The 12,668-nt window shown below is 42.9% G+C and overlaps 1 protein-coding gene across 1 annotated transcript in view; it reads left to right on the forward strand.

The window, feature by feature from the left end:
- Positions 1-12,668, forward strand: part of SYNJ2 (synaptojanin 2) — a 95,332-nt gene that overhangs the window by 14,098 nt on the left and 68,566 nt on the right. The window lies entirely within an intron of this gene.

Genomic DNA, 12,668 nt, shown 5'->3' on the forward strand with positions numbered 1-12,668 from the left:
TTTTAGGTTAAGTATCTTGCGTTCCTTTGTTTCATCAAGATCCTCTTAGCAACTTGTTGTTTTTCCTTCCACTTTTGTATAATACAAATGTTGATTTTTTTCCCCTCCCTTCCTTTTGTTTTGAATTAAGCTAGTTTCAATAATGGCTCTTATGATTACTAAGGGCCCAGTTGTGCAAATGTCAATGTACATGAATGACTTAACTCACATGAAAAGCCAAATTGACTTCAGTGGGCCTTCTTGCATGCATGAGTGTTTTCTGAATGAGCCCCATTACTTCAACTAACATACTGCAGCATATCAGTATACATCAGCATTGCTCTTAATTTTCATATACTTTCAGGAATCTTGAATTAGCAAAGAAGCTGCCACTACTCTCTACAACAGGAACATATAATGATTTTTTGTAGTGCTATAGGAACAGAGCCATATCTCACTGATTTGAGGGCGCTCAGTACCTTGTAGAATTGGGCCCAATAAAAATACATTTCAGTTCAGTGCTTAATGTGGTTTTAAACCAACATTTAAGTAAATGTTAGTGCTTGTAGAATGTGCCTCATTTACAGCTTTAGAGACTGAAATTCTCTATGTATAATGCAGGTAATAGCTGTACAGACTTTCCCACACTGCCCTGGCAATGAGCCTTAATCTTGACTTGGAGGTGTGAGACTACTTCATTTGCATTCCACATCTACTCAGTCCTTGGCCTCTTTAATGAACCTGCCAACAGGGATAACAAACATAGTAATGGGTGAATGCCTGTATACAGGAACTAATATAAGATTATTTACTTAGGCTTTGTCCATACTAGCACTTTTGTCGGTTGTCGGTCAGGGGTGTGAAAAAACACACCTCTGACCAACATAAGTTTCACCAGTAAAAGCACTGGTGTGGACAGCACTATGTTGGCAGGAGAGCGTCTCTCGCTGACACAGCTACCACTGCTTGTTGAGGGTGGAGAGCTCTTTCCCGCAAGCATAGTGTTATGCTATAGAAACCACACCGGATCTTTTATAGAAGATGGCAAAAACACTGCATTTATTGAAAATACAACAGTTAGCATATGCTTTTTAGGCGTGCACGTGCGCGCGCACACACACACACACACACACACACACACAGTCCTGCCAGCTGATGTTTATAGTTACTAGTCTGTTGTACTTCAAGTCAATCTAATGGCCAGTTAGATCAAGCACGAGTGAGGAGCTGGGCTCTTGTCGGTTGCGATCCAATGCTCCGAGGCTTTGCAGGACTGAACCCAGAGTTCCATGGCAAAACCCCAGCTTTATAGGTATAAATTTTGAGTCCGTGCATTTTGCAATGTCATCCTGAAATCATTAGTCCTTAAGAGGTGTTATCATTTGATGGTTATTGTCGGGCTTCTCATCGTTGTCATCTATTTGTTGTCTCGTCGTCAGGGGTGCCTGCCTCGCCTCTGAGGTCATCAGTGCTGCTAACGTGTTTAGCATCGGATACAATGGATTTTTTTTGATTGTCTCCTGGTCTTTCCAAGTCTCTCACTTTTTCTGGACATTTGTGATGGCTTTCATACCTTATGTTTTCCTGATGCGTGCATTCTTTATTCACACAAACAGTCTCTTACAGAAACCTTCAAAGATATACAGACAGCAGTATATATTCAGCAGAATACATTGTAAATGAAGCCTTGCTAAATCTTATAACTAAAACAATTCACATTGGGGCTTCAGGCCCTCAACATTCCTCTAATCTCCTTACCATGGATACAATACAACAGGGGTAGGCAACCTATGGCATGGGTGCTGAAGGCGACATGCAAGCTGATTTTCAGTGGCACTCACACTGCCTGGGTCCAGGCCACTGGTCTGGGGGGCTCTGCATTTTAATTTAATTTTAAATGAAGCTTCCTAAACATTTTAAAAACCTTATTTACTTAACTAAACTATTGTTGTATGTAATGTATTATAGACTTATAGAAAGAGACCTTCTAAAAACGTTAAAACGTATTACTGGCATGTGAAACCTTAAATTAGAGTGAATAAATGAAGGCTCGGCACACCACTTCTGAAAGTTTGCCGACCCCTGCAATACAAGATCCTGTCTCTTACATTTCTTTGTTTTAAGGTTTTAGTAAGTATATTTAACTAGAGTGCCTAATTTGTAATACATATAGGAAACCATAGTAGACATTATAACTTATCCTAAAACAAAAGAGTGACCATAATTAGTTGTTCTGGTCTGTTGTTTCTTTCTGCTATTCAGAAAGGGTGGCTGGCAGGATAAAATCAAATCATACATTAATTCTTATAGTGCTATATAAAATCCTGCTCCTACAATAGAGTGGCTACACAGGAGACCTTACAGAGGCATTGTGTAGACATAGCCTAGCTCATTACTTATAGGACACTGAACAGCTGTTAGGGGCTAATGACTTCAATTTGAATGGATTTGAAGCAGTTATTTACAGATGAACCCTCCATATCATGGTGTAAATCTGCAGATCTGTCTCACTACTTGAAGCAAGAAGGGGATTTTTTGATTTGTTCAGTTTGTTGTGAGGTGATTGAGCAATTCTGTTAAATTGAATGGCAGTTTTGTTCATGCTCTTGAAAATAAAATAGAGAGTGTATGGTCCATTTTTCTTGGCATTCCTGAGAGGAATTTATTTATTTGTTTATTTGTTGAGAAAATCTAGTTTTTTCTGGTGACTATGACCTGAGAAATTCCCCCTGCAGAGCTCTGCCAGTGCATGTCTATCTGGTCCGAATTTTACCTCTGTACTGTTCCCATTCAAAGCCACTTCTGAAGAGAGACTGCCAAAAATTCTGTTGTTGGCTTGATAATAAGGACTGACTGCAAGTTATATTTGCATAGTTCTCTTTAAAAAAAGCCACAGAGGGCTGTACTTAACAGACCAAAGGTTCCCAAACATTTCCCAGGGCAGATTACAGAGATTAGAGAGAGAGAATATCATTTGCGTGCCTGCTCTCTCATTGGTAGTTGGGGTACCATTTTTCTCTGGTCCCAAATATGTGACTTCACAATCCCTACAGCAATTGCTTCCATGGAAAAGTGAGACCAGGAAGATATTTAATGTATTTTTCACTTCTTTTAATGCATTTTAGCAGCTGGAAACAAGGAGAACAGCGCAATGCAACCAGCCAGCTCTCTGCCGTGCACCAGTGTTTTGCAGACCACAGTTCAGGAACCTATGGAATAGGCAGTGACAGAGTGGTCTATTTGACCAGTTGGTCACTATGGGAAACCTGCAAGCAAATCAGCACCTTTTGTGAGTGCTAAATTAGCCAAAAATATTTTGAAAATACTCTATACTCTTCAAAGGCATACACAAAAGAGTGTATTTGCCAAGCTGAGAAACAATCTTTTGTAGGAAATACAAAATGTGTCTGGGAGCTCTCCGGGCAATGAATTAACCTGTAAATACCAGTACTTAAGGATCAGTATAAGTCTTAAGTCTCCTTGTCTGCAGAAGTTTAGTGTACTCCATTTCTACCTGCCAAGGAGAGTAGAGGCTGCTTTTTACGTTGCCTTGCCTTTGCACAAGAATGCTGATGGACCCTGTGAAGCTGCTCACAAAGTTAATGTTTCCCAGAAATGACAGCATTCACTCGTGTGCACTTATGTTGATTTGGATGACTCACTAGATTCCCCGTTTTCTTTTTGTTTGAGAGGAGCTGTAATAGCATTAACAGCTGAAGGTTTCTGTGCTGTGCTTCAGCCAAGGTTTTGCTTCTCAAGGCAAGTTTAGCAGTGATGTTTATTTTAAGCAGTATGCTAACGCTGGGTTTATGGTATTGTACAGCACACTGTTCAGATGCAGTAGTGCCAGTAAAAGATATGTGTATTGTATAAGGTAAATTCTGAACACTATCAACTATGGTGGTTGCTTTATTTGATGAAGTAACAGATTTCTCTTCTGAGAAATATTCTCTGTGTATGGATATATATACATATGCTAAAACGTAAGAGATTTTCACAGGCACAAAGGACAGGTAGGTGCCCAGCTTCCATTTGTGCCTTTAAAAATTGCCTCCTTAAAGTCTAGCATCAGTGCGTAGAGGGACGAAGAAAAGTTTTGTGGTTAAAACACTGTGTTGGGATTTGGGAGATGGAGTTCTATATGTGACTGCCACAGACTTCACTTATTCTCTGAGCCTAAACTCCCAGTCTGTAAAATGGGGATAATAGTACTTCACTGAGAAGAGGTGAGGATATGTGTGTTGATGACAGTGAGGCACTTGGCTACCATAGGGCTGGGAGCCATATAAATAGATTATGGGTCTATTACAGGAGTGGGTGGGTGAGATTCTGTGGCCTGCAATGTGCAGGAGATCAGGCATTAGATGATCATGATGGTCCCTTCTGGTCTCAAAGTCGGTAAGTCTGTGAGGAGGGTTTTTTATTTAAAAATTAAATTTAAATTCAGTCCCCATAAAAATGGAGATTAATAGAACCCTCAATACAGATAGTTGCTGTATAAATTGTCAGTGAAGGTAGCTTGATGAAGCCCAGTGAACAACTGCAGTTCACAAAAGAAAATGGGATATTTGGGTGCAATAACATAAGGCTAGAAAAAAAATTCTGAAAAATACTGTATTTTATCAAGCAGAGATACATGTTTTCATTAGAAGTCCGGTGTCCTTTGATCACCTTACCTTGAAATACAGCGGAGACTGAATAGGAGGAGATGATTGAGTTGTGGTATTTTCATATAACGAGAGTGAAAAAACATGGGTGATTTCACTTGGAAAAGGAAAACGAGAGGAGTAGATTGAGGTATTCACAGCAATGTGAATTGAGAGTGAGAATTGACTAGTTTCTCCTTTTTACTGTATTTCATAATAGAAATCTTTGACACCTATGACATATACTGTGGGAGAAAATGAATAACAAGAATCCTATACACAGGTTTAATACAGAAGCCACATTTATTGTTATCAGCAATATTCCAGAATTATGCTTCCTGGGGCATCCTCACTGAATCTTGGTCAAGGCAGCTGATTTCATAGGAGCTGAACAAAAAGTATTAAAGTTAATTTTGTCGTATTGTCTAGCTGAATGTTCTCCCAGACTCACCCTCCCACACACAGCATTCAGCGCATATTTCTGCGAATAGCTGAGTTTTCCCATTTGCTTTAAAGGTTTTCTTTTAAGCCAGCTATGATTATTATAGTTCACCACTGGGCTACATAATGATCTCAGTTACTATACATCAAATTTACACCAAGATAACTGTGTTCAGAGTCTAACTCATTATCCCTGAAAGGATAGTTTTCTTGTGTTTGCTCTAGTGAAATGGAAAGTGGACTCCTCCATCTTTCTCAGATGTTCTTATTTTCTGTATCTGACTTTGAGGCATCTGGTTCTGGCCATTGTGGGAGACAGGATACCGGACTAGATGGGCCAGGGTCTGATCCATTATGGCTGCTTCTGTGTTCCTAAACATCTGTTAGCACCGTAGTGATGACAATGTCATTCCACATGTGTGTTGTAACGGCTGGAATGAAGCAGGAATGTAGATTTTACCCACTTGTAAAGTAAATTCTAATTTTTATTTAAACAACAATTTAAGTGAAGATTCAGAGTTTCTAAGGCAAGAGGTACTTTAAAAGTTCCACTGCTGGCATTGTTGCTTGTGCAAATGTGAAGTGCCTATTAAGACCTGGAGCTCTTTGATTACTCTTCAAGGTTTCCTTTTCTGGGTTGCTTTAAATTGTTTCTTTTCTGCTGGCTCTGTGTATCAAGCGCTCTGTAGCTGTTTAAGCTGCATATAATATGCTTTCTGCTACTGACCTGGGATGTTGATATAAAGGAGACTTTTACCATATTTTTGCTCTTTTTCTTCCAGCTTATTTGCATTCTTTTGTCATCTAAGATTTGTTGTTTTGAGAAATAGGGCTGGATTTTGGCCTGTCCCTCCATAGGTGTGCAAGGAACCTCCTGGCCACAAATGAAGGCTGGCCACAATTAGAGTACGTGCAGTCCCCTGAGTACAAGGTTTGCTTCTGACTAGCACTGCTAGCAAATGAAAACTGCAGGGAATTGATTCAGGGTTAATTTTCCTTCTGATCTTAAAAGAATACTTGACTGCCTCGTAGAAATGTTTTTCTTCTAATCTTGAAGCCAGTTACATTTGGTAAAGCAACAAATGTCTATGTCACGTCTGCAGTAGTTTTTTAATTCTCCTGCTTGTGCATTCAGTAAAACAAGCATAAACCTTCTGACTGCTGTTCAGCTCCTCCCAAGTTGGTTCCTCACACATGTGCACAATGCTAATGCAGCAAGAGGGATCAAAAATGAAACACATAATGTAGTTTTGATGTGATTTATACTAATATGGTAGTTCAATTATTTGCACTTTTTCAATCAAAGTTTTATTTGGAATCCCAAGGGATGCAACATTAAAATATTATGACAGAAATAAAATGGATAGAGAGCTACACATGTGAAAAGTTAAGGTTAGTGATGCTAACAGTATTCCTCTATTTTGAAAATAAAAAATTGGGGAAAGTACCATATGGATCTACAGGGATGGCAGTATGTGTCTTATTTTAATTTCTCTCCCCTCATGATTACAGTATCTGCTGTATATCTTTTTATCAGTGTGAGTTCTGTTTCTTGAAGCCATTCCCTCTGTTGGCAAAATATCACAGCATTAATGCCAATCTGTGGTTCAGGAAAATTTGTAAACTATGATCCCGTGGGAATTCCGGGTTGTCATCAGTTCACATACCGTAGGAAATAGGCTACCATATGACAAGCTGATTTTATTTTTTTCAAACAGGAAGCTCTCTGTGGCCTTTTTTTTGTGTGGAGACTTACTGCATAATAAAAGTGAAATTGTTTAGAGCCTAGAAAACCCTCCTGTAAAATCTTGTTAGATGAATGCTTTATTTCCACCCAGTCAATCAATAATTACCTAGCATATTAGCAGTTGTAAATTTCAGGAACAGAAAAAATCAGCTTTTAATTTGTTAACCTAGAAGTGTCTTGCATATTAACAACAACAACAACAAATAGATTTAGCAGTGTAAACGAAGGCTATGTCTACCCTACTAAATCTGGGGGGGTGGAGGTGGGTAACACCTCTGAACGACAAAAATTTTGTCTTTCACGCCCGTGTAGACAAAGCCTAAGGCCGAAACCCTGAAAAGACTTGTGTGTGCTTGATTTTAAGTGTGGGTAGACCCATTGCTTCAGTGAAACTATTCCTGTCTTTAAAGTTAAGCACATACATAAGTCTTTGTAGGATCAGAGCCCAAGAGCTGTGTAGCTATTCTCACATTAAAGCAACTATTTAAAAAAAAAAGGCAGGGAGCAGTTGAAGTGATATATACCTGAAGAGGAATCATGTTTTTTAAAAAAAGTTTTAACTGGAAATAAATGAAGTTGGATTTTGATTTATTGCTGGGTTCAGAATGAGATGTACTCATAGTTGTTATAATTAGACATGTATGGCCTAACTGCTCCTGGTAAGTACAGTAACTAGAGGAGTCGGCCCTGCAGCTGGTAATGCTACTATTGCCACACAAGATGGTATTTCAAACAGCATGATTGGGTAAATAAAGCTTTTGTTTTATTCTCTGGGTCTGTGTTTTCAGTCCAGCAAAATGTCTAAGTGAAATGACGAATGGACATGGCTCAGTCTAGGCTCGCATCACATGTAATTAGAGACCACTTTTTTTTTTTTTTTTTTTTTTTTTTTTAGCGGGAGGGGTGAATTGGCAGCCTGTGCTTGGGGAGAGGCCCAGGAGTGAGATAACACAGGGAGCAAGTTTTCTTAGAACTGAGAGAAGAGCATTTCCAAGGCTAAGCTGAAAGTGCTGACAAAGAAGGAAAGAGGTGGAGCAAGTATGGAGGAAGCTGCATCAAAATGTGCGTGGGAAACTAGCTGGTGACCCACCAAGCATCTGAACTCTGAAAAAGAAGAGTTGAATTTTTTTTAATTTTTTTTTAAAGGATGGAGAGTACAGTAAGTCTGACTCTCAGGGCTTGGTTTTTCATGATTGGAGACTGGCGGTTTTGAGGCCATGCCTAACTCCAGGCTCAAAAGAGACATGATTTAGTGTTTGAGAGTGGTATTATATTGATAGCATTCTTATTATTGTGCATGTTTCTGAAAGCTTGAGAAGCGAGATCTTCACCTCCGCTCTGGCCCCTGTACGTCGCATAAAAGGGCCAGAGTGGCCTAGGACTGTCAAAGCTCCAGCTCCATCTCCATCCAGTGAGGATTCCCCCCGGACAAGCATTGTGAGACAGCCTTAAGGCTTCCTCCTGGGGACCCCTTTGCAAGCTTTGGTGTAGGTGGCATGTTGGAAGGGGAGGGGTCACAGCACTGGAGAGTCTGGGGTATGCTGTGCCCCATAATGTAGCCTTGGGAAGCTGCTGTAAATTAGAGAGGCCTTCAGGGCTGCCTAAGATGGTATGTATATAGAGCCTGTGGCAGAGCGACCCTCCCAGCCTGGGACAACAGACTTGGACCTGCAGGGCTAGTACTTTAAAAAATATCTGTGCACTTCTAAGTTGCAGCTTGGGCTCTGATGCCTAGGGTGGGGTGGGGTGTGAGCTTCAGAGCCCAAGCTGCGATGTCTACACAACTGTTATTAGTGCAGTAGCACCAGCCCCTGAGCCCAAGTCCATCTACCTAGGCTGGGAGTTTACTTACTGGAAATTTCTCAGACCTGAAGAAAAGCGCTGTGTAAACTCAAAAGCTTGTCTCTCTCACCAACAGGAGTTGGTCCAGTAAAAGATGTTGCCTCACCCACCTTGTTTCTCTAATACCTTTAAAGTAAACAGAGAAGCCTTGCAGTAGAGAGTGCTTAAACTCCATATCATGGGCCTGCTCTAGCTCCTATTGCAGTTGGTGGCAAAATCGCTAGGCCATGTCTAGACTCGGAAAATAGGATGTTAACAACAAACATGATTTTAAACAGGACATCACACCTATTGTAGACAGGGCAAGTAGTGTTTAAAAACATGTTAGCTGGTTTCGGTCAACCCGAGGCTCCCATCTAATGTTGAACTGGCCAATGACCTGTCTTCTAGACACAGTGCTTCAGTGGGAACAGGTTGAGGCCCTCCTCAAACATCTGGGGCCCCAGGGTGGGTTGCACATCTCAGATGCTTTCATATTTAAAAAAAAGAAAAAGGTCTAATATCTCAGGCAAAGAAATAGTGAAATATCTTGGGTTAGAGTCTGTTAGGGTGACCAGATAGCAAGTGTGAAAAATCAGGAGGGGAGATAATAGCTTGCCTATATAAGAAAAAGCCTCTAATTTTGGGATATCTGGTCACCCTAGATCAGGGGCGGGCAAACTTTTTGGCCTGAGGGCCGCACCGGGTTTTGGAAATTCTATGGAGGGCTGGTTAGGGGACGGGGGGCATGGCTGGCCCCAACCCCCTATCCACCCCCTCCTGCTTCTGGCCCCCCGGGACCCCTGCCCCATCCAACCCCCAGCTCCCTGTCGCTGACTGCCCGGCCGCCCCATCCAACCCCCACTCCTTCTTGACTGCTCCCCCTCCCAGGACCCTTGTCCCCATTCAACCCCCTTGTTCCCCACCCTCTGACTGCCCCAACCCTTATCCACACCCCTGACCAGCACCCCAAACTCCTGTATCTTCTATCCAACCCCCTAGTCCCCTGCTCCCTGCCCCCTTACCACGCTACTTGGAGCACCGGTGGCTGGTGACGCTACAGCCGCGCCGCCCGGCTGGAGCCAGCCATGCACCGCACAGCACAGAGCACCGGGTCAGGCCAGGCTCTGCAGCTGCACTGCCCCAGGAGCTTGCCATCCTGCCACCCAGAGCACTGCGCCGGCCGCAGGGTGAGCTGAGGCTGTGGGGGAGGGGCTGGGGGCTAGCCTCCCGGGCCAGGAGTTCAGGGGCCGGGCAGGAGGGTCCCGCGGGCCATAGTTTGCCCACCTCTGCCCTAGATTCTGTGCTATGCTATCATGGCTTTAAGCCATCTTTACACCTTTCCAGTTGTGGTGGCTCCCCAGGGTGGTGCATTGCCTGGCATAACTTTGGGCATGTCCACATAGCCTGTGTGGCAGCAAGCCTCCCATCTTGCCTCTCTAATATCCTGGGACTGACACAGTTACACCACCACTGCATACAACGTTAAAGATAAGTATGCAGCACCTGGTGTTGACTGTCACACAATGGGCTGTTTACAATACACCCTGTTTCCATTGTATTTTTTGTTTGTATTTCCCCTCTGTGGTTCCTGGAGCGTTTTCTCTAGGCTCCCAGCTCCTCGGCCGCCACCTCTCTTGGGCAGAAACCAAATACCCACATCTTTCTCCTTCCTGAGTGAGGGTTTTGCAGACTGGGTTTGCAGGGTTCCTGCTGATGCTTGATATCCCCAGCAAGCCAGACTGCCTACACATGCCAGCGTCTGTGCTTTGATTTCTCTTTAAAGGCTATGAATAACTACAATTGCCAGCAGTCACAGATTGCCACACTGTTCTTTATAAGCAGGCATATTTATTCTTAAGGTGAAAGCATTATAGAGAAAACGTATAAAAACATAGACGTTCGTAGACTCATGCTAAAAGCTTACCAGAAGTCATCCATCAGTCTTATGGGGGGCCTCAAAACCCTTCCAGCTTTTTCCCAAAAAGGATTGGGGCCTCCCCTGGACAGAAAGTCCTGTCCATTTGCTGGATCAGAAAGAAGTCTCTGGGTTGGCTTAAACTCAGACTTTTAATCCAGAAGTCCTTTCTTTGTCTTTTGGTCTCTGAAGAATCCAGTTTGAACTAGTATATGTGAGCCCCTTCAAGTGATGGTACTTCTTTGGAGAATTGACTACCTAGTTAATTTGCCCCACTGTCCTTAGTTCCTGAAGGAGCTGTGGTCATCCTCCCACATGGAATTATATACAGTCCCTGGCCCACAATGATACATAAACTTAATACAGTAAGATCTCCCAAAGATATTGGCGGAAATTGCCATATCTGTCACACCCACCACACAGCCGTCAGTTTGTCACTGCCACCTCCCTCATGCTGAAACTGACTATAACAATTTGTGTATATTTGTGTTTCTTTACAGGATCCCTTAATGCTGCCCCCAAACTCCTCCCTGTGGGCCAGATCCTCAGCCGATGTAAATCAGCATAGCTCTGTTGACTTCAGAGGCGCTACACTGATTTACACCAGGTGAGGACCTGGCTCATAGTTGGTAAGCAACCCAGAACAAGGAATATTTTTCTGGATCCTCTCTCTTAGATGCCACAGAATAGTGTGTGATCAAGTGTGGTCAACCATTAAGCTAAATGATGTAATCTCCTGGTTTTAATCCTTTATAATTATGCATAGTCAGTTGCAAAATAAGTGGGAATAAAATACAGGGTTATTACCATTTCTAACGCTCAAAGCTATAGTACTAGCTAAGAAAATATAACATATGTGCTTAACAACGCCCCCCACCGCCAAGAATGGGAACATAGTGTACCCTTGTTAACAGAAAAAAACATTATGAAAATCACTTTTTATAAATAACCACCTGCATTTGCCTTTATTGTGAACTAAACTCTGCAGAACAGCATGAATAGATTCAAACAGTCTCATGCTTCCTGCTAAAGTCCCACACAAATGTTCTGGGCTCCCCAAATATTCCCCTTAAGACAGATTTTCTCCCCTGTTCTGATGTCTGAAAATAAGAGTCGAGGGGAGTGTAAGTGCTTAAATGCCTTTTTATCGCAAGCCTGATTCCCTACTACAGACTTATGTGTACACTACAGAGTTTTGTCGACAAAAATTATGCTGACGTACAGCCACCACGTTAATTAAACTGCTGTTGCATGTCCACCCTATGCTCCTTGTGTCGGCAGAGTGTATCCACATTAGAAGCTGTTGCATCGACACAGAGCAGTGCACTGTGGGTAGCTATTCCACTGTGTAACTGGCTGCAGGGTGCTTTGGGAAGGGTTTGCAAAGCCTCCGGGGGCAGGTACAGTGTCACATGATGCAAGTTTCTCAATCCCATTGTTCCATGGGCATCCTAGTAGATTCCTAGCTGCTTTGCAACTGAAGTGTATATGGGTAGGAGGAAGGAGGAGAGTGTGTGACAGGGAGTGTGTGTGTGTTGGGTGGAGGGAGGGGAGACAGAGACAGATTGTATGTTGGGGGAGGGTGTATGTAAGAGAGACAGAGTTTGTGCTGGGCGAGAGTGGGTGTGTTGGCATGCTGTCTTTTTAAGTTCAGACAGCAGCTGGAAGCAATCGGTCCTGAGGCAGGGGGAGGGGGACACCCACACACACACCAGACCCACCTCCCATCCTGGCTCAGCACAGCAGTCCCTCCTCCCTTCTGCCCAGGTAGCAGCAGCCTGCCTGCTGCTGTGTTCCTGATGCAGGGGAGAGCAGAGTTCCAAGTTGCTCTTTGCTGCCAGAGTGGCATGCTTAGCTGTCAGAACTTACTGAAGCTTTGAAAGAGGGGGGGGTGCATGCCTGCAAGGCAGCCAAGTTCACAACAGTGAGCAGAGTGGTCACAGCAGAAATCATGGGATACTGGGGAAGGCCAGTTAAGTTGACATAATGAACGGCAGTGTCTACGCTGACGCTTTGTCACTTTAACTTTGACACCAAAAGCTTTGTGCCTCTCATCGAGGTGGTTTTATTTTGTCGGCAAAACAGGAGAGTTTTACTGACAAAAGTAGCATTGTAA

The sequence above is a fragment of the Chelonoidis abingdonii genome, chromosome 3, assembly GCF_003597395.2.
Source record: "Chelonoidis abingdonii isolate Lonesome George chromosome 3, CheloAbing_2.0, whole genome shotgun sequence".
Lineage (NCBI taxonomy): Eukaryota > Metazoa > Chordata > Testudines > Testudinidae > Chelonoidis > Chelonoidis abingdonii.